Below are 27,177 nucleotides of genomic sequence, written 5' to 3' on the forward strand. Positions count from 1 at the left end.
GCCAGAGGCTGCCAGAGTCCTACCCTTTAACACTGCCTTCAGCCCCAACTAGGACCAATAACTCATTCCAGGTTGCTCCCATTTCCCTAAGGCTACTTGTTGGAAATCATGTTTAGATATCAGTTTCTGTATGAGACAAGGTTTATGAGTGCAAGCAGTAGATACTGACCCATCACTGGAAGGATATTGGATGATTCACATAGTCAGTGGGAGTGCTGGAGAAACAGGCTTGGAAAGAGAGCAGGAGAGAAAGGGACGCGTATGACAGAACTATCACCAAATCATGCCATAGAAAAGTTTGGTTAGGACACCGGTGTACCACTGCCCAGTACTGAGCCTTGCCTCAGGCACTGCCACCATTAGACTGGGCAGACCACTACTGTCAATCTGGAATGCATTCTAAATAAATTCTAAACTGTCCATTGCTCCTTTTTCCATACTCAAATGGCCTGCCTTGATGCATGTGCCCAAGCTCTAGCTCTCCATGGAGGCAAGTATCTGTCCTTTCTGTGCGGGGAGGCAGGGAGAGATACAGAATGACTGACCCCCTAAACGTAAGAAGTGAGTACAGTTGCTGGTCAAAAAGGAAAATCAATTCCAGCAAATAACTCACAGGATCCTATATTCATTTCCATGGAAGAATAGCCCTTATATTAGTTGAAATAAGGTTCAGCTGTGAGTAACAAAAACCCCAAAGTACAAGAAAGCAGTTTTGTTTTCTTCCCTCAGAAATGTAGAGAGTCCAAGTCTAGTATGGTGACTCTATGGACCTAGGCTCCTATCAACACATGGCTTCCACCTCATGGTCCAAGATAGCCACTCCTGCTCCAACCATTACATCTGCATTGCAGCTAGAAGGAAAGAGGAAAAAGGGAAGAAAGGAGTAGCTGACCTCTCTCTTCAGGGAGACTTACCAGGAATTATAAACACTGCTTTTACTTAATGACCGGAATTTAGTTGCAGGGCCATTGTGAGCTGCAAGAGGAGTGGCTGTGCAGCCAGTAAAAATTTAGAGATTTTACTACTGAGGAAGAGAGGTGAGAATGAATATTGGAGGACACCTAGCTCTCTCTGCCACTTGCAAGACATTTTTACATTTTACAGTGGTGAAACTGCCTTCGACCTTTTCCATGCTCCCATCACCCCCAAATCACTGTGGCATGGAAGCCACTCAATGGAAAAGACTTGCTTGCCACCTTCAGTCTCAGGGCTTCTCAGGACATCATGTAATGATCTACTGAACCACATTTCCATTGCTGATGCTTCCATTTCCTATTCCTTCTTGATGCTTTTACCTCATTTGCCATTTTCACTGCAGAGCCTAGCAGGCTACCAAATCACTGATATAGATTACACATTGTGTTCAAGTCCTCTTTCTCTTTCGCTCTTTTTATGAGTTTATTTAAGGGCGTTTTCTTACTGAACTGATACTTAAGGCCCCTAGTCGTGTACAGTTTTGCAATGATTTACATAAACAAGAGTGACGGAAAGTCTAGGGTGCTTTGAGGCCATGAGGATATTTTATTGCAGCTTTCAAAAATTCCTAATAGATGAAAACATGCTGCTTTTACAGAAAAGGGAAATCTGAGTCTGATCAACTGGTTTGCTAAGGACACATCTATTTTAAAAATAAAAACAAGCCTTCATAGTGATAGTCATCTTGTACGTTAATTGTACATGGAGAGCGAGGAACATTAATCATGCAGTATTATTATCTATATTTATATATTTCTTTATATAGATCTATATTATTTACTATAGATAGATATATGCCTCCTTGGCTTTACCTCTATATCATTATGGTGAAAATGTAGTTTGGAAAATATGCTGGAGGGAGGATATTTGTGAAATTAATTGGCATAGGATGTCCTATAGAATTTCTATTTTTAAATTTAGTTTCATCATCAGTACTGTTTCGAAATGGTTACCCTTGTAGGAAAAAAACAAGGATGCCACTTCCCTATCCAGAAGATGTTCTACCTCTCACTCATTTGTAGAGGGAAAATACCAGGAATGATTCACTTCCTGAATTAAAGTAACGATGTATATTTAGCCAGTCACGTCTTCAGTAGAAGACGTGTCTGTGATCTACTACAATAAAGATTTTTATTTTTTTGCCATTAGTACATAGAATCCCTAATGGGCCCTGTGCCTCACCCATATCTTCTTGGCTTCTATATTTCAGTACACGTGACCCAGCTTCCACCTGCCAATCACTGCATTCTTTTGTCAGGGGCTTTCCCTGACCTGCATTATGCACTTTGCCTGCTGGGGCAGCAGGCAGCCTCAATCAATGATGGCCGGGAGTTGGCACATAAATACCCCAGCTCCCTCGCTGGAGCAGGGATCACACTGGAGCCTGTGTTCTCTTCCAATTCCCAGAGCTTCCCCTGCGGGATTAAGCTCCACTTACCCATAGTCATAACTGACTTCCCAACCCCCCTCTTCAGCTGCCCTCCTGGCCTTATCTCACCTCTCCAGGCCCCTGCTGGTGTTTTATTCCCTGCCCAAACAAGCTACCTTTACTTGAATCCCTGTCTCAGAGTCTGCTACTGGGGAAAGAAATGGAGACAGAAGCAAACAAAAAAAATACTTATTGATGTGCTTACTATCCTGGACGTTTGCTTAAATCATAACTTCAGATTTAGATAGAGGAATCTGGATTATGGGGGATTTAAATTAAGTCAAAATGATTTGAATCATGACTTAGATCGCTAGAAATATAGATTCATTTTAAATCATTGTTGGTAATTTTTCCCTATAATTTAGCTCTCCATATACTCATCAAATATGACGCTCAATATAGCCCCCAAACACATTCATCAAAACTCTCCTTTGACAGTGTCTGGGTGAAGGGACTCCGAAATGCAGTATTCTTTCCTCCAATAGTGCCTGGCCCTGTGCTCATTATCTATGGATTTGATTGTAGGTTTCATTTTGAAAACACATGCAGCATTTTAAGTGATTGTTACTCTTTCTAATAGAGTAGCCAGGGTTTAAATGCAGATTAATCTGAGTTCAGAGACTGAGCTCTTAACTGTGTGCAGAACTGTGGTGCTGGCGCCTGAAAGCTGAAAGCAAGAGGGAGGGCTCCTTGGAGCTGCTCTGCGGGCTGTGGCTGTGTTAATCTCACTGGAGTAAGGAGAGCAAATAACAGATTAAGAAAGGGCTGGTGCCTGAGTCATCCCAGGGCAGTTCCAGGTCACATGTGCATCGAGGCTATGTGACATTTAGATGTCTCAGGTCACCCGAAGCCAGATTATCTTTTAGTCCTCGCTTGGCTTCACCACATGCACTTGGAAGCTCTCACGCATCCTCCTTACCCTTCAGAAGAAAATAGATGATGAGTGTTCGATTGTGCATGAAATGGATAGGCTTCTCCTGCTCAGCCAGACCACAGAGAAGCCACGGAATCTTCTTAGGTGACCTGACTACGGGCTCTAGGAGCAAATGCACTCTCTCTCTTTCTCCTCCTTCCTCTTCCTCCCTCCCTCATTTTCTCTTGCTCATTCTCTGTCTCTCTCTTCCTCCCCCCTTCCCTCCTACACACCTTTCTCTCTACTACCGCTTATGCAACCAAAAAGCTCTGAAGTTTAAAAACAGACCTTTGACGTGTCTTTGTTTGGGTAAAGTCATGTGACACCGGGCCGCCCCTCAGACATTCTTCACAGCTCCCACCTCTCTTCCACCCACCCACCTTGTGTCTGGGTCTCTGTAGAGTTTGCAGTACATCGGTAATCAGGTCGAATGCGTCAAGCCCCCCAAGGAAGAGTCAGTTGTCCTAAAAATCTGAATCCCAGAACCACAGCAAGTGATTTCAGCTTATTTACTGGGATTAAAAATTGGCAAATAACCATGATGTCCGAGGATGAGAGACTGTTACATAACCATCCTTCGGCAGAGACAATGAGGTCACATGTTTGCCCATCTAATCGCTGATCGGGGACATGTTTGAGCGCAGATAATATGCTCGCTGGCCCACAACTTAATTACTGAGTATCTGAATCAACAAAGCTTTCAGATGTAGGTCTTGCCTAATGGTGCATGTGTTAGAGATCATTGCCTCTGTTCCGCCTCTAAACGAAAGGTCTGGGGGATACAATGGGCCATTGCCAGTGCTGTTCTCTATGACCTCTCGTTGAAAAACATGCCAATTCCCACGGTTTATTTTCCAGCCAGCAATAGGCATTATTGTTTATATCCAGGGCCAAATGGGGTGAATGACTCCAGGGTGGCAGATATTAGTAAAGCCTCTGGTGGAAGCACACTCTCCGAGGAAATTAATGCCACAGTCATTTTGGTATATCTGCAGCCAGAGTCCAGTTATCCAGATGAGAATGTTCCAGAGTGACAGAGAGGGGGGAGTTCCTTTCCCAAGGTGGTAAAGAAAATATGCCGGGAAAAGTCTAGGGAAATAAGCAATCAATAAGTAAAGTAGGACCAAAATGTTGAGTCTATGGGTTGGGGTCCCAGCAGTCGGCCAGGATCTAACTACAGAGCTTGAAGCCCCGTGGGTCTCCCATGAAGGGACATCCCTCCTGGGTATTTCCTCCTTCCAAATTCCCCACCCCATGTGTGTGTGGTTTTCCCAGATTCCAAATGGAGTTCCCAACCCTCCCCCTCTCGGGCGTTCATTATCACAACCATGTCTGGCAATGACTTCAAGGTTTAGAAAAAAATAAGTTTGGGGTGAGGTGGGGTGTTTTGGTGTTTTTTTGTTTGTTTGTTTAAGATTTAAGGAGTCCTGGTCTATGCACAATTGTTATTATTTAATCACTAGGGACAGCTATGCCCATTTCCTTGCCTGCAAATTTAAATAAATGCAACACACCATTTTAAAGAAATTGTAATAAGGTTGGATTTACCCAGATGATTTTAGAACACTAAGCAAAGGCCTAATTTCTAATACTGAGCAGAAATGTCCATACCCTGATGGGTGTCCAGCCCCCTAGAAGTTGAGATGTCTCCTTTGGCTTCTTCAAATGTTGGTCACCTCCCACTGAATGCAGGAAAACTCAGCTCCAGCTGGGTGAGGAGGGTAAAGATTGCCTGAGCCCAAGAATCTTTCTGTTTGTGGCTGGAGCCAGAAGACACAGTATAAAACAAAGCAAAACAGGGCTATAAATAAAGCACGAAACATCCCCACTCCTCCTTTTTCTTTTGCTAAAGCCTGCCATTAGCTGTAAGGCAGTATGGCTTGTGTGGGCGGGTGGATTGAACGTTGGTGTGTTCCAAAATGCTTCTGAAGAGAAAGTCCTCCAAGACCCTATCTTGTCTGGTGCACCATCGATGCATGAGCAATATTAAGGAGAGGAATAGTTTCCAGAGAAGCCTCAAGCCCTTGTTCTGTATGTCTAGAGGCCATAAGCAACCCACATGCTGGTGTCAAATCCTGCCTGCAACTCCCCTCCACATCCCTCTGCCCAACTCTCAATCAAATTTGAAAATCAGATATATATTTATTTTTGGTGAGGAAGATTGGCCCTGAGCTAACATCTGTACCAATCTTCCTTTATTTTGTGTGTGGGACACCACCACAGCATGGCTTGACGAGCAGTGTGTAGGTCTGCGCCCAAGATCCGAACCAATGAACCCTGGGCTGCCGAAGCAGAGCGTGCAAACTTAACCACTATGCCTCTAGATTTTAGAATACAGACCTGCTTTTGCTTTGCAGCTCATCTGCAGGCATCTGAAGCCCAAGGGGAAAGCCCCCTTTCCCTCTGAAAGCTGTGTCTTGACTATATCCTCACTGAACCAGGGGAAGAACTGGTCGTAAAAAGAGCCTTGTTATCTGATAGTGCGGTCTCTCCTAGCCAGGGGTGGCACTGAATTATTTTGTACAGAAGTCAAATGTTATGGGAGTTATTTTTCTCCTTTAATAAACAAGCATAGGGTCGAAGGATGAGGCCAAGTGCATCCCAGAATCTGAAAATGATTGCTTAATTGAGGTTGTTTTTCTTTCTCTGAAGAACATGTCTAGGTGATGGTGTTGTTAAGGCTGTAATCTTATTTTACAGCTGAAGCCCCTCTGTTATAATCAGCATATATATTTTTTTGACAGTGTGATTTGCCTTCAGTGCAGGATCTAAGCAGTTTTGGTCATTTGCTTAGAGAAAAAATGAACTGAATGTATGAGCTCTAAGGGTTTTCTTTGCCTAGCAACATGCTGCTGGGTCACATTCTCCCCTAGTGGTTGTTCTGTGCGTGGCTTGTTGACTGAATACACGATTGCATCTGAATATTATAACAACATATCCTCTCCTTTGGAGAAGCACAGAAGTTTCATTAATGGTGTATGAGGCAAGGAATTAGCTGTGGGCCACATTGATGCATATATTCAGCATCAGGGTAAAAATCCCAAGGGAGCATCAATTACCAAGTTAAATGCAGTTTCTATTTCAAGCTAGATTGCAAAGCACTGGGATACTGCCGACTGCCTTCAAAGGGAGCTACTTTTAATTGATCAACTTGTGGTCCTGGAATCCAAATGAGCCCTGTTCTCATTCCCCATGAACGTTTCCACGTCTTATCTCAGAGGGGGGAGCCCTAATTCTAGGTCAGCCCCAGAATGTAGGAGAGGAGTTTCACAGGATGGTACATCCAAATTAGGAGTGTTCCTTGTATGGATCAAATCATAATGGGAGGCTTTTTGTAAATCCTCTAACTGCTCTAGTTAAAAATGAGGAAGTCATTTGGGTAATTATCATCCCCCCATGCCCCGGGCCTAACTTTTAAAATTCTGTGTCATTCAGCTACTCAGGAAGTAAGCTGGGAAGCAAAGCTAATTACTTTCCAATCTGTGCTCTTGAAATGTAAAGATCATAAAAAATGAGTGTCTGAGAAGATTCTGGAGAGCCTTGCTTGTTCCAGATGGCTTTTGCTCCAAAAGGAGAAGCTTTTCAAGTGTCCCACGCAGTCCTGAACCCTGTGGGGCCTTCTCCTTTCACTGTGCCTCAAGCACAATATAAGAAAATCCCATCAGCAAAGAGAGGGTGGAGAAGGGGAGAGGGAGATGTGGGGGGTGTTTCAAGCAAGGTGATTTTCTGGGTGAAAGTGCTGTGTTCCTCCCGGCGCTTAGCACAGAGGCTGCCACGGAGTAGGCCGCCGGGTAATGTGGGCAGAGGGACTCGCACTGCGCGGAGCATCCTCACCTGTCAGCAGAGTATCTGATAGGGGTACCATTTACAGCATGTGCACTAAAAACACTATTGTACCTTATGTTTTACTTTACTCAAACCGGTGTTCTTTCTAGTTTTTTCCTCTCTGTCTCCTAATGAACCTTCAACTACTTGTACCTTGTTTCTCCCTCATGGAAAAGTTGCATGATAATGGGTTGTTTACAAACCTGTAAGATAAATAAGGCTGTTTCAACGTGATGTACGGGTTTTTAAACAGCCGTTTAGTGTGAAATGTGTGAATTTTTTAAATTGTAACTTCATTGAAAATAAACTCTGTCTTTTCCTATATTGTATGTACTGTCCAACGAATAATAGAATATGGAACTTGCTAAATCCTGTATGCAGTGAACTGGAGCCTTAACAAAGTAAAATACATATTAAATTAAAAACTCTCAAAAAATCCATTGAATTTGTCTAATGACTCTTGTCTGTGTTATGCTGCAAATTTGACTTAGGAGACAAAATATGAAGACAGTTTTTATAACATTAAACCAGAATTTAATTTTGAAACTGAGCATGGATCATTTATATATAAACAAAGGGAACATTGAGGGAAATTTTGTAACCCTACCCAGCTACCCTAATTAGGAAGGGGTAGAATGGCCTGAGGCAACACAATGCCGTATTATTTAGAGGCTGTTCTGCTGACAGATGATTAGGCTGGCGTATTCTGTTCCGATTGATAGTCCCCGCCCCGTGTGTCTATATTAGATTTAGATCATCAGGCTAAGCCACAGCCCAGCGAGATGTCTGGGACTCACGACCAGATGGGCGCCCCTTCAGGAAAACCGAAACTCGTCAGGCCCCACTGAAGCTGCAGCCAGTCACGTGTGTGTGCAATGATAGTCCTGCTTTTGGAAACTGATCACTACGAAACAGAAAAGCTCAAGGCTAATTTTTGTGTGGGATGTTTAGAAGTACCTCTGATGTTTTTTCAATGGTAGGCACTGAAGCAAGGATAAAAGTCATGGTGTTGGGGTCTCTGCATACCAGGTAGGTGACACACTCACCTTTAAAACAATGTGGTCTTGAGAACCTGGTCCCTCAAATTTTCATACTGTGAAGTTGTCCAGCCATCTGGGAAGATCAGAAGACTCTAGAGGGGCCTGGGTGATCCTTTTTGGTTTATGAGAATGTCGGCCATTGGTTAGGTTTCACTCTCCATCTCAGCAGCAGGCGACGCGTTTCACCTTCCTTTGGACACCTAAGGTCTGATCTGCCCCTCTCCTCTGTTCTGATCTCGAAGCTTTATTTTATTGTGCTTTGTAATGAACTCTACCCCATTTGGGCAAAGAGAATTTCTGAGTCCCTATGGAAGTAAAATGCACTCACCATAAAAGTCATCCTTGGAAGAGGAATATCAACGATGCCCAGTTCCTCAGGCAGTATTTAACCTCATTTGTAATGTTCAGTCCGCCACAGTTTTACCCAAGGTACCCAGTAATTCAGAGTGAGAAGCCCCCACTTAGGCAATGTGGGATTTGGCTGGCTCTTATATCTCATTTCTCTCCATGTGGGGAAATATGTAGCTATCTGAATATATGAAAATTAATTTAGTCTAGATTCACATTTTACTTTTACTCAGATATTTATTTGAACTCATAAAAAGTTTATTGACATAATTTAGAAGGTGAAGAACTAAAATACATTCCAAATATTGACCAAAATAGTGTGGGAAGTAGCTTAGAGGTCTTCCAATCAAAACCATTGTTATGCACATTGCCATATCCCTCTCCGTAATATCATACCCTTCCTCAAAACCACACCCTCCAAGTGGTGAATTCTTGAGCTGATTTGCTCTGCAAGGTGCCAAACATGAAGGTAAATTAAAGTAAGAAGTGCAGCCAACTAGAAGGAAGAGATATAAATGTACAAACAGGACATTTCTGCTCGAGTCACAGGCATTCAAGAGGTTCATCATCTTCATACAAATATATAAAATTTTTTAGCGAGCTATCTTCATTTGAATCCATTCTTCCTCTTTAATTCTTCACATCAAGCCTGCAAAAGAAAAACCAAAGGAAGCATTAGTTTAGTTTTCGTGAGATATTTTTAGGGACAGCTTGTAAATCAATATGATGGGTACAAGTCAAAATTGAAGGCCTCATTTTCACTTGGAAACTTCTTCTTTTGATTCCATGAATGTAAAGTGAACTATGAGTAGAAAGTGTGACCATCAACTTTGGCTCTGATGATTTATGTAATTCCAAACTAAATTAGGATGGCTTCCTTTTGAAGGATTAGGGTCTAATGCTAACCTTGTTTATGACTTGCAAGACCTTTGGTGCCTGTGGTAATTTTACCATCATGGCTCCAATTCTCCATCCCTCCCTATATCCATCCCTATTGCCATGTAACTTTTTAGCTTCCTACCACTGTGGATGGGTATAATTCCTCATGTCCGAGTTTGGCCATGTGACTTGCTTCAGCCAATGGAATGAGGCAGGAGTGATGGTGTGTCAGTTCTGAGCCTAAGATTGAGGAGGTATCACGTTTTTATTTACTCTTACATCTCTGCCATTGCCATAACCAGTGTATGCCCAGGCTTGCCTGCTGATCCCAGGAGAAGGATGAGAAACATGCGGAGCAGAGCCACCCTGGCTAACATGCCCCAACCGAGCCCCATCTAGCACAGAGCCCCCAGCTGACGCTGATGCATAAGTGAGCCCAGCCTAGATCAGCTGAGCCAGAAACATATGAGCCAGAATAATAAATGATTTTGTTCTAAGCCATTGGATTTTGGGATGGTTGGTTATGCAGCAATAGCTAATTGACATGGTGCCATTTCTTTTAAAAGCTCTTGTAACTCAGGGATCGTTGGGCATTATTTACACATTTGTTTTCCATTATTTCTTGGTGTTATTCCTTGTTTGTTTTATTTATGTGAATGGGCTGAATCGTTTCTAAGAAATGGAATGCTCACATTTTTTTTATTACCAATAACTGAAGAAAGAAAGCTCCACAGACAAGGGTCCCCCCTGCCATGGCAGACACTGTGGTTTGGCTCTCCCTATATTCATTCACAACCACCTTCTCCCTTGTTTTTCTCTGCTACAAAGGCTAGTAGCCAAATACGCAACTTGCCAGTCTCATAAGCTAGGAGTAGCCATCAGACCCAGTTCTGGCCAAAGAGCCCTGAGGAGATTCTGCAGCAGAGGTCTTTTAGAAAGCTTTGCTTTCCTGTGTATTTCTTTAGAGATTACAAAGCCCAGAGTGTCATTTATATGTTGTATATGTTAACATTTATAGCATCACCGTGATGCAGTTTGTGTCATACTCATTGTTGAGATGAAATACATAGAGCTTCAAAAAGCAAAGTGAATAGCTCGAGGCCTCATAACTGGTAAATAGAAAAGCTGGGATTTGAACTCAGGTGTCCTGACTCTGGGCTCCTTCCACTCCACTAACAGAGAAGGTTTGGATGGTTCTCAAATCAGAAGGAAAGGTAGGAAGGTATTCACGATTGCAAAACTAAAAATGTTATCAACAGCAGGCAGCACAGTCTCTCGTATTTCTTTAGCACTTATTTTTTTTTAGAAACTCAATTTTCAGTCCATGCCAGTCACCAAGAGGAAGCAATACACCAACTCCTTCCCAGGCCAGGGTTTACAGGTGAAATGCATTTTGTTGCCCAGCAACTTCACAGCCTCATCCCGGCTCCCCATGCCAGTCTGTCTCTGACCACTCTCCCTCGAGTACCCCGCACTCTGAGTTTGCTGGACACTTACTGCTTCTGTAACATGATAAGAGCCTTCAGGCCTTTCCCTCTTTGCTTATAACTTTTGACTAAAATCTGCCCCCCCGACCCGTGACTCTACATGTAACAGGCTGCATTGTAATTATTTGCTTATCTGCATCATCTCTTTCCTCTCATATCCTTCCTGCCATAGCTGTCCTGCCCCTAGGCTGTGACCTTCTGAAGGGTATGAAGATGTCCTATTCATTTTCACATCCCACTGCCTATCATGGCACCTGACACATCAATCCTGATGTGGCCTCAGAGGCCTGAGGCCGGAGGATTGATGGGTTGAACCACGGGAGAAGTGAGAACAGGATAAGAACTGGAGTTGGAGTTACAGCCAAACCCACATCCTTCAACGTGAGGCAGCAGGAATGAGCAAAGGGCCACACAGTAAACCAGGAGTGTTGATCTGATGTGCTACATCCTCACAATGCTGTCAAATCTGCCCTAGGCCCCAGCCATAGCCCCGTCGTGGCCACTGTGCGCTCAAGCCATTTTACTGCTGTGGTCACTGTGCTGGGTGACATATGGCCAATCTCTCTGGCTAAGTGAGAGGCCCAGGACAAGCTGCCCTTGAAGCTGAGGCATTCCTTGGACTGCTCTGAGCATCATGGAAGGAGTGATGAGTCATAGCAAATTGTCACTAAAGCATGTTCTATGAGGTGTGATTTCTCTCCAAGAAGTGTCCAGACTATGGAGCACCATCTGCAACCCAGAAATGGGAACCATTTCCATGACAGGCTTGATATGGACTTTGACCACCTCATATCTGTCCTAGGTAGGTGAAATTATGGTTATACTGAGAAATATAGGATGAGCCAATTGCAATGACCCTTCAGTGACTGTTTAAAAGCCCTAAGATGCCCCTCACAGCTGGGTTCGGCTCATGGACCTCTCTGACTTTGAGACAGTTTTGGAAACATAGGGAAACCTTGATCCAGTTTGCCCAGACCATCATGGCCACTGTGAGATGGCCATTGTATTTAGAAAAATAAACGCATGGAATTCTTTATGCAGCACTAGCCCCAGGGGAACTGTGCTCTCCCCCTTCGCTCGCTGCGCCTGTGAGCCAAGGGAAGCATGGGAAACGAGTTGAAGATGGGGATGCTGGGCCAATGCCGTCGGCCCATGCTTCATATCGGGGTGGAGAAACAGCTGATGGTGATGGGGCCGGTTTAGAGCACCTACTACATGCCAGGCACGCCACCACTGTCTTTACAGTTACCTAATTTAATCTACAAAGTGAACCCTTCCTTCTTTGTAGAAGGAACCAGGCAGGAGGCAGCAGATGGAACAGAGGAGTCATTGCAGTTGTCCTTCTGCAGACCACTCTGCCCCCCTCAGCTTCCCCTCTCCCTCCCAGCTCCCAGTAGAACCTGAGAGGGCCCAGCAACCGTGGACACAGGACACTGCTGACAGCTAAGGTCACATATGGTCCTTTCAGGAGTCCAAAGCCCTCAGAGGACCTGAGTCTCCATCCTTGGCCTTGTGGGACTCATCGTGTTCTCAGAATGCCTGTCTGTTACCAGAATTCAAGAATCCAGGAATCGAGACTCTCAAATTTAGAAATGGGAACAATGGGAAGGGATCCAGAGCTAAAATTGCCCAGGCTGTAAAGCACACTTGTTTGTCGGGTTATTGGAATGCAAGTGAGTTGGGTGGTATCCCAGGCCACACTGCTTTGCTGCCTAGACAACAGCTGTCAGCTATTCTCCTGTGTCCTGTTCTCTTGTAGGGGACATTTGTGAGAATGATGGGGAATGAGAGGCACTCTGCTGAATAGTCACTCTCCAGCTACCCCACACACCTTTTGTACCCAAATCAAAAAGGACACGGAAGCCCCACTTGTAGTTTACATTCGGGAAAAGCACCCTTCGGCTGGCGCAGGGGTGATACACCAAATATCTCCCTTATGTCGCCCTAAGTCTGGACTGAGGAGCATGTGATGTTTACGCCTTGCCATGACCCATTTATATATAGCTGTGTTACTCATAGTCGCCACGGCCCCGCATACATCATTTAGGAAATGGAGTTCACTCGACACTTGTCTGCATTTGGTCCTTTAACCAGACACTTGGGGGTGGTGCAATGATTACTTCCTCCTACATGGTGCGAAATCATAGAGCCATAAACGTGGTGACACTCAAAAGTAGTCAAGAGAAAGGTTGTGCCTCATGTTCCATCTGGTTCCATAGGCAATGGAGGACCATGCACCCAGGGCAAACTAGTTGAAGCTTTGGAGTTTGTTAGAGGGCATTTGTGGAGTCCTCTGGAGTTTATGATACATGTTCACACACATTGTCCCATGTGATCATCATGGCCGCACAGAGCGGGAGGTGGTACGAGCTATAGCTGAGGCTCCTACAGACCTGCACACACCGAGGTCAGGGAGACAGAAAGTGCATGGCCTGGAATTGCACCTGGGTAACTCCAACCCCAGAACTCTTTCTTTTATCCCAAACAGCCTCTCATAACGTAAGAGAATTAAAACCCTAAGTAAAAACTTTAAAAACTTTTTTTCTTAAGCTATGAAATATCGACTCAAATAGGCTTTTGTGCATCATGAAGCCTTTGGTGGCTAAAGTGAAAATTGAAATGTTTCTACCATAACTAGTAAAAGCAGGGAAGATGAGAAAGGCACAAACAGCAGGACATTTTTTTTTGTAGAATTCTGCACCTGAAATCTAGATTCAAGTAGTGTTATGTTCTGCACGTGGAGAATTTAAGTGACCTTAAGGAAAAGGCAAATTGCATGTCCAGGTCAAATCTCATTAAAATAGGCTCAAAAGGGATGTTTTGACCCTATTGTATTGAGAGTTTGTTGTATTGGATATCAAGTCAGTCGGGGGCTGATGACTGAGACAACATTGAATTTGGGGAGATCTTGGTGGACAAAGGGGCATAATCCCAGACTGGCCACCACTGGTGGCTCCTGGTTTTGTGGTCAATTTCTCTCCATCCATCAGAGCACAGACTTCCCTGTTTCTCAAGGGGCCACTGACTTCACTGGAGAAACACTGATCCAAGACTTCCCTAGCAAAGCAGCGCTCAATAACACCCAGAGGCAGACAAAGTGGTAAATGAGTCGAGGAGATTGCTGTCTTAACCAAGAGGCTCAGAGTTTCCAAAGATGGCGAAACCCTTCTGTTTTGTTTAGGTCTGAGCATCTGAGGCCTAGAGACAGTGGTGCTTACATCAGAAATACCCAGAATCATCTTAGAACCATCTGGCAATGGTTTGTGGCAGCCAGGGGTTCTGGAACATCCAAATGGAAAACCAATTTCTTGACATAAAGTTAACAGAAGCTCTGAAACAAATATAGGCCTCCCTGTCTCTCTCCAATAAGGCGTCCTGGAAAGCCCACTGTCATGGGATCACCTTAGAGCTGATTGACTTTGTTTATTTGTTTGTTTTTACAGTAACAATGATGGTACTGAGTGGTCCAAAGACTCAGGATTCAAGTAAAAACCTGGCTTTTGATGTACCATCAGGCAAAGATAGAACTATAAAGCTTTATCATCTTCTAAAATAGTAAAACTATTTTCAAAAATGAATGGAACTAGAGTTTTAGAATTGCTCCTCATTTTAGAAACTAGAAAATTAAAATCCAGAGGGGTTGAGTCGCTTGTCCAAGGTCACACAGCTAGTTAACGGCTGGTCCAGGATTAAATGCCTGTCTAGAGCTCTTTCCCCTTCGCTAAACTCTTTTTTAAAACTTGTGTAAAATAGGCATAAGTAATCTGTACATATTGACAGTATTAGAGGCACCTTGCATGAACAATGATATATAGAAATATATCTGTAGTGTATCAATAATTTGGCTTAATAAACATTCTTGTACTTGTTCTAATGAACACCAAAATTTAATTTAAAAATATTTCTTGCCTTCTCAGAATTTAGCAGGATTTCTTTTTAATAGTTTTTTATAGAGTAAAATGCACAAATCTTAAGTGAACAGCTTGATGAATTTTTTTATGTCTGTATAGACCCATGTATGGCTTTCATTTTTACATGGCTCTTATATACTACCGGATATGCCAGCATATCCTCAAGGTTTTGTTCGTTCATTTGAGAAATACTAGTTCCCAGAGATGATCAAACAAGTTGCACTTTTGAAAGAAGGGAAGGAAGGGAAGGGGAAAAAAAAGAAACTTTCCATGGTCAGATAAATTGAGAAATACTGGGTTTAAGCAAAGATAAACCATTTTCTTAGTTTTAGGGCTCCACAGAGCTTTAAATATACAAATGGATATTGTGTGTATTCAGTGTGAGGATGATAGCATGTAGCATTTTCAAAGTTTACTTGATTACTGAACCATGTTTCCAGTTTCTACTGTTTGTATTCTTTTTTCATTTATCTTTCATTGTATCACAAATAGTGTCCATAGTATTTCATCAGATGGATACACCAGAGTTTACTTCATTGTAATCCAATTATTGGACACAGGTTCTTAATCAATTTCGCCATGATAAATGAACAAAACTTTTTCCACATGAACATTTTCTTTAGGATAGCTTCCATCAAGGCCTAACTGGGTTGCGGGACATATAAATCCACAATGGCTGGAACTTTCTCCATTTACTAAGCCCCACGACCTCATCATCTAGGTTAGCATAGCACCTACCGTGCAGAAGACACTCATTATCTGCTGAGTGAGTGAGCAAGTGCCTGTTTCATGATCAGTTTCCCACTCATCTTTGTGAGTATTGTAAGAGGAAAATGGTAATAACTCTTTTTTCATTGAGCATCCCTTTGATTACTAGCGAGGCTGCACATTTTCTCATGCTTCTCTACTAATTACACACCCACTTTTGAGAATAGTGAGTTCATTTCCTTTATCTATTTATCTATTAAGGTATTAGTGTTTTGCTTCCCAATTTGCATGGGCTCTTTATATAATTGTACCTTTCACACAAAACAATATTCTTGATAGAGTTTTCTATTTAATGTTTGTTTTTTCAAGTACAGAAAATTTTTTTTAATTAGCAAGGTTTTGAGGGATGATTTTGATGGCCCTTACTTCTTTAAAAAGCTATCTGGGGAAGCTTAATCAATGACTTCACTTTTTTCTCCAAATCATTCCAACCATTATTTTGAAAGTTAGTTACAGCCAAATCCTACCTTTTGAAGCTATCATCAAAGGACTTTAATTTTGTCATCTTAAAAGTGATAAGAGGTCAAAAATGAAGGATATTCATGGAAAGGAAAGAAGCATTGCTTTGGAGATTTGGGGTCTTGTTTCTTGGCTGTTGTATAAATCATTCCCAAAGTTGTGGGGTGAGGATTTTTAACCACCCAAAATAGGAGCTCAAACTTGGCTGCTCATTAGAACCACCAAGGGAGTTTTTTAAAATCCCAAGGCCCAGGCTGCCCCAGACTAAAGACATCAGAGTCTCTGGGGGTGGGATCAGTATTTTTTTAAGTTCCCAGGCCTCTGATGTGCAGCCAAGGTTAAGAACCACTGGCCTGGAAACGATTGTCAGACTTTACTGTCCATAGAGGCACCTGGGGATCTTGTTAAACTGCAGATTTTGACTCGGGAGGTCTGGGGTGGGCCTGAGGTTGTGCATTGCTAGCAACCCCCCAAGGGATGCTGTTGTTGTTGGTCCATGGACCACACTTGGAGAATCAAGGGTCTAGAGCAGTGGTTCTCAATTGGGGTGGGGGTATTTTGCCCCCTCGGAGGACATTTGGCAATATGTGGAGACATTTTCTGTTATTACAACCAGGAGGAGGAGGTGCCACTGGCATCTGATGGGTAGAAACCAGGGATGCTCTGGGCATCCTACAGTGCCCAGGGCAGCCCCCACCCCAGAGTTATCCAGGCCAAACATCAATAGTGCTGAGGTTGAGAAATGCTCAGTGAAAGAAATGCACCGTGAAAGAAAATGATCCTAAACCTGAGCTGGGACAGCTGTGTGCTCTGGTGTGCTGAGTGGTCCCTTCTGGGAAGCAATTCTGATAAAACATATGAGTGATTTTCTGATCAACTTTAATGAGATTTAAGAGCCCCTTCTGGGAAATTAGATTTACCTGCCTTGCTAAATTAGCCTTGTAACAGAGTTTAATGACCACTTGTACCTGGTCTAACAATGTTAGCTAACCACATTTTTTCCTACTCCAAGTTTTTGAACTGTTTTTTTGAAGCCTCTTTGAAGCAACTTTGAAATAAAGCTTTGACATGCACTTGCAGTCAGTTCATCAGAGAAATTGCTTTAGCACCCTCTGCCTTGCCAGTCTCCAACTGCCTCCCAGGTGGGACCCTGTCTATACATTCAGCTAATGTTTACTGAGTGCCTACTGTGGAGACATTTTAGCACAGATTGCCTTCAGATCCCAGCTCTCTTGCTTCCTAGCTGTGTCACCTTGGGCAAGTGTTCTTCTGAAGTATAGGAAAATAATAGTATTGAGCTCACAAGATTGTTGTGAGGATAACATATTAAAGCATTTAGCAGAATGCCTCCCACATAGTAAATTCTCAATAAATGTGCACTATTACTATTATTCTGAGACAAACACCCACAAAAAGCTTATAAGTAGACACATCCCTTCCTCTCGCTCTGCCTTCCAAGCAAGATTCGGTCTTTGTCATCTTGGCTTCAAACTCTTTGTGGTGCCGATGGTTGGCGGAGCTCTAAATGGGTGGAGAGGAGAATTGAAAGGAGTGAATTGCGTGGAAATTACGAAAAAAGAGAAAGGCTGGGGCAATCAGTGGTTAGCTATATTTGGGGGAAAGAAGGGAGAGATTTAGGGTAAGAAGTCTCTGGGATGAAGGAATCTTGGCCTGATAATGAATCAAGAGAATTTTTAGGTAGTTTTATGTGTGTTTTACAATGTAAACCTCTATTAGGTAAAGATTTGCATTCCTTTTTGAGGCCATTTTTGGTGATTGATTTATGTTTCTTTTGGATAAAGCTCTGTGCTTAAATGTGCTTAAATGGTCTTAAGGTGGAAAGCAGACTATGGTTTTATTTTGGTTACTTCATATGCCAGAAAATGTATTAGGCAATATGGATACACTAGCGGACAAGTTATCCCCCTTCATGGAACTGAACATCTGGAGGGAAAGTCAGACATAAAATAAGTGACGGCAATCCACTCCTCCATTGTGATGGGTGCTGCTGTGAGGGAACAAACACAGGAAGCTGGGGATGCTTTATCCAGTTTAAGGGGCTATGGAAAGGCTTTTCAGGAATAGTATTTAAACTGAAACCTGAATGATGGGTAGGAGTTAGCCAGCTAATTGGTAGAGGAGGAGAGAGAGATGGGAAAAGAATATTCTGAGCACATGTAAAGGCCTAGAGTTAGTATGGCACCTCCATGAACTAGGAGAAGTTCACTAGGGTTGGAGCAAAGAATGCCCTGGGTGGGCAGAAATGCAAGATGGGAAAACCCTGGTGAGTCTAAGCCCATTATTGCAGGCCCTAAGGGTAATGGGGAGCCACTGAAGGATGTTATCACTGTTGTATTTTGTCTTTTCTTTTCTTTTCTTTTGAAAGATCTGTTAACTGCAGGACTCTGACAACTGAAAGCAAGCGAGAAAAGGCTTTAAGGAGTGAAGTGCACAGATCACTTTGACAGCTGTGGACCATTAATGCTCCAGTTGTTCAGTGAGGTCACCTGTGTGACAGCAACAAGAATGGCGGATGGAGTTTGCAAACCTTCTTTCAAGGTGGAGAGAGGGGTCAAACATATCAGAAACTCATAGCACTTGTCCAAGGGCTTTTGCCTGAGAACTGAGAAGGGAGGACCTTTCACCATTAGCAAAGGCCCAGGGGCTCCTCACTGAAGCACTTTGGCTCCAGATCTCAGACTTCCATCGAGGACAGGGAAATTCCCACGGGCCTCACAAGCGTTACCCAGAGAACCAAATACGAGACAAATCACAAGTGACCACAGGCTGCTGGGCAGGAACTCACCCTGAGCTCTCACCTGTCAATTCACAGTATTTTGTGGGCTAGGAAGAATCTGAGCTTACATAAAATAGAAATGGACAGTCTCTCCGATCCCATGGCTTAATTTATTGAACAGGGGAAATAAGCCTTGGGAGGGAAACAGATCCGTTCCTAACGAGTTAACCATTAATAAAGCCCTGCTATAAATGGAACTCAGGAGAGAAGGTAGCTTGTCAGAGGGCAAAGGAGTGGGCCCCATTAGACAAAATAGGTCAGGCAGGGAGAAAGTCGTTATGTCTCCTGACTAGTTACATTGATCAGAGATGACAGGCCTTGTTTTTTAACTGATTGAAAAGGAATAGAGAATATACGAGAAGTTTCCTTCTTGTTGTTGCCTTTCTTAGAAGACAACTGTTTCAAAGAGGAGCCTGAAAAGAAAAGAACTGAAAATATTTATCACAGTTTTGAGTTTTGTATTTAAAAATCTGTGTGTGGGTGTGTGTGCATGTTTCAGAAACATACGTTTTTACAGAAAAAAATTCTGTGCTTCTCCTAGGGAGTTCCTATGGCTGGATCACTGTCTTTCATCTGGGATTAATGACACAGCAACTCCTGAGGAGGGTGGCCCTTCCACTGGTTTGACTTTTGGTGATACTCTCTGCTTTTTTCCTGTTGTTCTTGTTTTCACCCTCAGAAATCAAAAGAGAGAGCAGGAAAACCATCATAATATGAGAATGAGCCGAGGAGAGAGGGCAGTGTGCAAAAGCTAACATTTATCCATCAAACACTTGATTTTTAGTTCACTTCTGGGTTTGCCCTCCCTAAGGGGTTCTGCTTTCTTCTTCCTGCCTCCTCCCTAATGATTCAAGAAAGTGAAGAAAAACCTTTCCCGTGTGCCCGGAGTATGCACTTTGCTTATATGTTGGCTGGTTTCTAAAGGCTTTCGCTATTAAAAACATCAGGGAAATCGGCTTCACATTTGGAAATAATTTTTCTAATCTCCCCAAAGGTAAATAACATTTGGTGTTTTAAAAAAATACAAGAAATTGTGAGGATCAGTGGGGTTGAAAGAAAAGCAAAAATGGAAAGGTTAAGGCTATGTGACTTTGGGCAAATCTCATTTTTCTGGACCTCAGTTTTCTCTTCGGTAAAAAAAGAGGAGTAGGCTGCTGTTGTAGGCATCGTCCCAGATGGCCCCCAGTGAGTCTTGCCTTCTGGTATTCATACCCTTGTGTAGTCCTCTCCAACACCGAATAGGGCTAACTTGTGTAATCAATAGCATATTACAGAAATGACGGAGTATGACTTTCAAGGCCAGGTCATAAACGCCATTGTGGCTTCCGCCTTGCTCTCTCTTGGATCACTGGCTCTGGGGGAAGCCAGCTACCATGTTGTGAGGGCACTCAAGCAGTCCAATGGCAAGGTCCACATGGGAAGGCACCAAGGCCTCCTGATAACAGTCATCACCAACTAGCCAGCGGCATGAGTGCACCATCTTGAAAGTGGATCTTCCAATCTTAGTCAAGGCCTTAGATGACTGCAGTCTCAGCTGATATCTTGACTGCAACCTCGTGGAGGACTCCAGGCCAGAACCACCCAGCTCAGCCACTTCTGAATTCCTGACCCATAGCAACTCTGAGATAATATTTTTTATTGTTTTAAGCTGCTAGGTTTGGGGTAATTTGTTACACAGCAATATATAACTACTACAGTTGCCTTAGGCCAAGTCCAGCTCTTATATTTTATGTCAATGAATAGGTGTTATTGGTGGGAATCATGAAAAGTTGGCATTGCTATTATACCAAAAACCAGATCCTAGCTGCAGGGTAGGACCATATTGCTTTCAGCATTTCTGAAATGGTAACTAGCCAGACTCTAGAGACCTGACATCCTGAGAACTCATCGATTCAACTTCGTGGGAGCAGGCCAACATAGCTGGCTGACCTTGAACCAAAGCTTACAATACAACAGTTCAACACCCAGCAGTTAGTCCTTAGCACATCATACTGAAAACATAACCTACTTATGTTTACACCCAGAGACTGAGCTTGTTAAAAGAAACTCTGATGGACTGGGGACTTGGACTCTCCTCTTAATGAATCACTCCAAAGGGTGCAACTGGGATTATTTGGAGGGAACGAATAACCAAACCAGCACTGGCAATTCTTAGAGTGAGATGAATTGGGATAGGGGTTAAAAGTTGCTGAGTTCATGGTTAAACCCAAGTGACTCTCCAAGGTAGTGGACATATCTGGAAAGCAGGGAGTATAGAGAGGACCTACTGGGCTGGGTCTTGGTTGGACTAAGTAACATTGATGGTGCCCTGACCTATGAGAATATGACTCTACGTATTGCTGGCTAGACACACATCACAACACTGACAAGGCACAGCACACTCTCTAGTGGGGACCAGAGTGTCTTCGGCCCCTTCTAAGACCAATATGGTTATTGTTCTGGACTCGCATGGCAGTCTAGATAACTCAGTATCTCTTCCCCATGTCCTATCCCAGACAGAGGCTGTGGCTCACCACTGGATCACCTATGAGTAAGTGTACATCTATGCTGCATGGCTTTCCAAGAATTCTTGGCTGTTTTCCACATTTAGAGACTTTGATCCCAACAACCTTGATATTCAACCAAAGAAATACTTTTCCAAGCAAGAAAGATTTTAGTCTGGTTTGTCCAAGGAGGATATGAGAAACATCCTCTAACTCAGTCCTTCTGAGCAAAGCTGCACAGTAGAGTCACCTGAGGGTCTTGTTCAACATACCCTTTGCTCAAAGAAGTAACTGGTGAGGAAAGTCCAGGTGATCCTAGTGTGTAGTCAGCACTGAGGGCCATGGGTCTAACTGCATCCAACAATTTGCTGCTGCCTGACTCCAGGACTAAGATAACTAGAATAAAAATAAATGATTCTTACCCAAAACCCAAGGCTGGACAACTCAGTTGTTCAGAAACTGGCTTCAGTTCTTATGTCATAATATTCGAGAAAAGCTGTACAACTGCCTATCAATCAGCCAGTAGCTGCGATCCTGGCCCTGTCTTGTAGTGGACTGGAAAAGTGTTCAAATTGAGAACCCCCTTCATGTTTTACTTCCACTACCTGGATATCCATAACTGTATGCTGGAGTGAAGACTATCAAACCTGGCTTTTTGGTCTCTGCATATATTTGAAACTTGATAAGGCCTTCCTTAGAAATATTTCTATAGGGCTGGCCCCGTGGGTTAGCGGTTAAGTGCGTGCGCTCCGCTGCTGGGGGCCCAGGGTTCGGATCCCAGGCACTCACCGACGCACCGCTTCTCCGGCCATGCTGAGGCCGCGTCCCACATACAGCAACTAGAAGGATGTGCAGCTATGACATACAACTATCTACTGGGGCTTTGAGGGGAAAAAATAAATAAAATAAAAATCTTAAAAAATATATTTCTATAGAGATTAGAAAAATGAATCCTCTTCTTTCTTCCCCATCATTGCATCCAGGGATCTCTTCGTATTATTTCTTACAACTGCATGTGAATCTCAAATTATCTCAACATAAAAAGTTGAACTAAAAAGAAAACAAGGCAGTGGGCTGGATTTGGTCTGTGGGCCCTGATTTGCCGACCCTTGGACTGTAGCAGTGTCAGAACTTAATAAAGAGTTATAGGAATTAATGTTGTGTCAGTGAGGTTAAGTGACTGGTAGGTAGGTTGATGCCACTGGCAGAATTCCTCATCCGTTATATTAGGATTGTCCCTTAGAATTTACACAGCACATTTCACCCCCATGGAGCTTATCCTATCTGCCACATGGAGAATCAGCCTAAGGCAATGGTTAAGAGTCAGACAGCCTAGATTTGAATCCTGGCTGCCCCACTGTCTAGTTGTGCTGCCTCGGGGGAAGTCACATAACCTCTCTGCACCTCAGTTTTTTCGCCTGTAAAATGGAGCTCTTATGTATACTTGCTCATTTAAGAATCACAAAGTAAAGTGCTTGGGACAGTGCCCGACCCTTGGAAGCACTATTATAGGCATTAATGATTATTGCTTCATTGATGCTTCGTATGTCTGAATTTCAGCAAGGAAATTTGACCAAGTCACTCACCATACCTTTGGATCCTAGCCTATAAAACTATGGACCAGGTACTGGGATAGTTAGGGGATTTTAAATGTCTAGACCTTAACAATCTAGATTGATGGCTCTAGGTCAGTGGTCCCCAAACCAGCAGCAGCAGCCTGGGGGCTTGTCAGAAATGCAAATTCTCGGGCCCACCCCAGACCTACTGAATCAGCAGCTCTGGGGGTGGGGCCCAGCAACCTTCAAGAAGCTTTCCAGATGATGCTGGCGCATGAGAAAGTTTGAGAACCACTGCTTTAGGCCCATCTGAAGAGTTTCCATTGCTGCAGCCCACAGGATGCTGTCCTTGGTGCTGCCTTGTCCCCACTCTCCTCAAGATCTCGGTTAAAGATAGGGAAGAGCTTGTTCTCAAACTGGCAGATCAGACATGCAAAGCCAGCCTGGAGGAATAACTATGCTATCGGATGCTAGAATGTGGGCCTGAAATGATTGCAGTCAGTTGGAAGTGCCAGCCCAAATTTATAAAGTTGTTTTGATTTTTAATAGAGATAGCTTTATTTTTGCCTAACACAAGTTTCTAACAAGTTTCTTGGCATTTTGTTTTCTACATGTTCAGTGAGGTTGTCAGTGGTGATGCAGGTATCCAGGCCCTGTGTTCCTAGTTAGCACCGTGGCCAAGAATGCAGGACTGCAGCAGGTTGACCCCGAGTACAGCAGCGAAGCCCTGCCTACTACCTCTTGGCATTACATAATTTGATCACCTAGTGAGAAAGGGTGCCACCCAGGAGAAAAAACCGAGTGGAGTCAATTATGAAGGGATGGCAGTGAGTTGGTGAGGAGGTTCAGGAGCCATTCTAATGCAGTTGCATTTGCCATCTGTGCTGGTCCCCGAGCGTTATTAGCTGTTTTGTCTTATCTGGGCCAAGCACTCTTCTTCCCACGCTCTGGGAGTCCCTGCCAGCCAGGGGCTCTGAGACCAGCGCAGTTGGTGGTGTGGTCTGCTCCTGGCAATGGAAGCAGGTCTATAATTGGCCCATGATTGGATTGGATTTGGCTCAGTATGACTCCCAGCCTCTCTCTCCCCTAACAGATAACCAGCAGTAAACTTCGTATATGATTCTGCAGGGAGTCTGGGACGCCATTTCTTGGCTGCTGGTTACAATGGAGAGCTTTCCAGAGGAGTTGACTTTTAGGGTGATGATTTGGGGGCATCTTATAGTGAAGTTTTCCCCAGGTGCATTTGTTTGCTACCTAGTCTTTCTGAAATTAAGACGTTTCAACCTGATTTTCAAATCCGGGATCAAATCTGTGTGTGTGTGTGTGTGTGCGCGCGCACATGTGTGTGTTGCATGTTTATATGTATACAAAGAATACAGTGTGATTTTTAAAAATTAGAGCAAGAACACAGTAAATAGAGATGGGAATTGAGATAGTACATTTCCTTTGAAATATGTCTATAGATGGATGTGGGTAGATTAATCCTAGCTATCTTTTGTGTGTGTGTGTGTGTGTGTGTGTGTGTGTGTATGTGTGTGTGAGGAAAATTAGCCCTGAGCTAACATCCGTTGCCAATTCCCCTCTTTTTGCTGAGGAAGACTGGCCCTGGGCTAACATCCGTGCCCATCTTCCTCTATTTTATATGGGACGCCGCCACAGCATGGCTTGACAAGCAGTGCGTCGGTGCGCGCCCGGGATCCGAACCTGTGAACCCTGGGCCGCCGAAGCGGAGCGCGCGCACTTAACCGCTGCGCCACTGGGCCGGCCCCCTAGCTATCTCTTTATGTCAATGAGAAAAGTCCTTCCGGGTATAAGCACAGCCATTATCTGTTCGGTTCTGGCCCACAGCATGGGTTGTAACTAACCCCTCCTTGGCACCTGCTGCAGACTGCCTGGTGATCCTACTTTTCTGATTAAAAGAGATCACACCCATTTTCTACAGATGGACTTAACTAGGCTTAATTAATAACTAGTCTTAAAATGAACTTTCTCTGGAGGGAGATGACGATCTATCCCACAATCTTCCACCCTGTCTAAAGTTGGAAGTCACGTAAGAATGAATTGCAAATTCAGTTCCTGCCCTACCTGTCTCACAGGACTGTTGTGAGCCTCGAAAGAGAGAATGAACCTAAAAGTACTTTGGAATTCTCAAAATCAAGCTCAAGGGCTTGTTAATATTATTGCTACTATTAGCCTCTAGTTAAAAGATATGATTTGGATTTGGCCATAAAACCCCAAACAAGCCTCTCTTTCCTCATTGCCTAGCTTGTGATACCCTCCCCCTGATGTGGTCATTTCACAGTCTCCAAGCTGCCATGTTATTTGACACCTGTATTTATAACTGACTGCCTACCTGTTTCACTCTTATTGCAAAGTAGATGCTACTTAATTATCAGATTAAGTAACGTCAGAAAGAGGGAGAGACCCCTCCTGGACAGTAATAATAGGTGGAAATTGGATGTGAATGGGGCATAGGCCAGGACAGGATTCCAGAGAGAAGACAGCTGGGGCTGTTTAGATGTTTAGACCGCCATGGATCTTGTTTTAGTTTCTGGACCAGACTCCAATAGTACATAGTCTGCGTACAAAAGATTATCAAAAAGATGAGGTACTTCTTTTTGGCCATCAAGCCCATTTGAAATGCACAGGAAAAATGGTGTCTGAAATGCATTGTTTCACTTCTCCTTGATAGTAGCAGAATGGTAGCTTGACTCTCCAAATATTTCTTAAACTGATTTTCTTCAGAGAAAAGTCGGAAATTACAAACCAGATGCATTTACTAGTTAAAAATGGCAGACGGGGTGCGAGTGATCCCTTGACGTCTCCAAAACAAAATGAAAGTGCTCAAGTGAAATATTGGTGATTTTGCTGTCTCAAGACCAGGGCTTTGGAAACAGGAGCTGCTGCATGTTTTGAAAAATGGGACTGCGATGCCTCCTCCAGGAGAAAGAGGACACTTGCAGGTTAGAAATCATCTCACGAACTGGCTCAAGCTCGAATGATTCAAGGTGGGTGGTGACTGAGAAAGAGATCCTCCGGATGCTTACAAGTGCTTCAGTGAGCTTACATTAGTCACAGACAGCTAAGGGGTTTGCGTTTCCAGTGAGCTTTTTCATATTCCCTGGGGAAACACACAGAGCTACTCTTTAGAGAGTATTTCATTTAAAAACCAACCAACCAACCAACCAACCAACCGGCCCCTGCCCTTGGGAGAAAGGGGCTGAGGGCAGAGGGCATGGGCAGGTTGTGGAGAGAGCAAAGGGGATGATCACTTTCTGCATGCCAGTTCGTGCCAGGTGCCCCATCTGAGATAACTCACTGTCTTTATGTTCCCCTCTTAAGACACTGTGCATTGTGGGATGTTTAGTGGCGTCACTGGCCTCTGCCTGCTAGATGTCATAGAACCCGCCCTGAGGTGTGACAATCAAAAACTTCTCCAAACATTGCTGAAGGTTCCTTAGAGTGGGGAGCAAAATTGCCCCCATGAGGTAGGTATTTTTTTCATTTTTCAGATGAAGAAACTGAGGCAGAGCGATTATACCAAATCACAGACCAAGGGAACGGCAAAGCCAGGGCATGAACCTATGCCTGAATCACTTCTAAATTGTATGTGCCTCAACCTTTTCAGTGGAATATCTGTTTTCCAACATCCTATCTAGAATCTTTCTTTGTCACTTATATTCAACGGCTGCGTTATTTTCTTGTTCATTCCTGCTGCAGCCATTATATGCAGTCTCGTCTCATGTCCTCACCCACCTAGACTGAGTTTCTTGAGGGACATCGTCTTGCATTGCCTACCTCAAATGTGGCAGTGCCCGGCACACAGTAGGTGCACAGATGTTCACTTACTAATGGAGCGAATTCATTCCAGTCCTTCAATCCTTCCCATTCAAATCCGGGTCATGCTGTTAACTTGCATTATGAAAAAAAAGGTTAATTCAGCCAAGGTAAATTCCAAGTAGCCCATGTACAAACTGATTAGGAAATGAAAATTAATTGAGTCTGAATAAACGGATGTTTGAACACTCAGAATTTAATAAACCTGTTTGGTAAGTTTTCAGGAATTAATTGTTGCCTCTGAAACTAAAGGGCAGCCATGATTCCTATCATTTGTATTCAAAATTGGGGGTCCGGTGACAGCTAGGCAGTAAAATGTGCATTACTTGTTAAGGATTTGGCTGGGCCCGCTACATGTCAGGACCCTCCAGCGTGGAAGGAAATGCCACTGTCCTTTCTACGGAAGGTATCCAATGACTTTTGAGCAGTAGGACAGGCTTGCTTTCTGCAATCTTTCCAGCAGTCAAGAT

The 27,177-nt window shown here is 43.6% G+C and overlaps 1 protein-coding gene across 1 annotated transcript in view; it reads right to left on the reverse strand.

The window, feature by feature from the left end:
* Positions 1–9,126: 9,126 nt before the first annotated feature.
* Positions 9,127–27,177, reverse strand: part of SMPX (small muscle protein X-linked) — a 45,104-nt gene continuing 27,053 nt past the window's right edge. The window contains exon 4 of the mRNA XM_058535392.1: positions 9,127–9,179. The gene's annotated coding sequence lies outside the window, so the exon portion shown is untranslated. The remainder of the gene's footprint in view (positions 9,180–27,177) is intronic.

The sequence above is a fragment of the Diceros bicornis genome, chromosome X (assembly GCF_020826845.1).
Source record: "Diceros bicornis minor isolate mBicDic1 chromosome X, mDicBic1.mat.cur, whole genome shotgun sequence".
Lineage (NCBI taxonomy): Eukaryota > Metazoa > Chordata > Mammalia > Perissodactyla > Rhinocerotidae > Diceros > Diceros bicornis.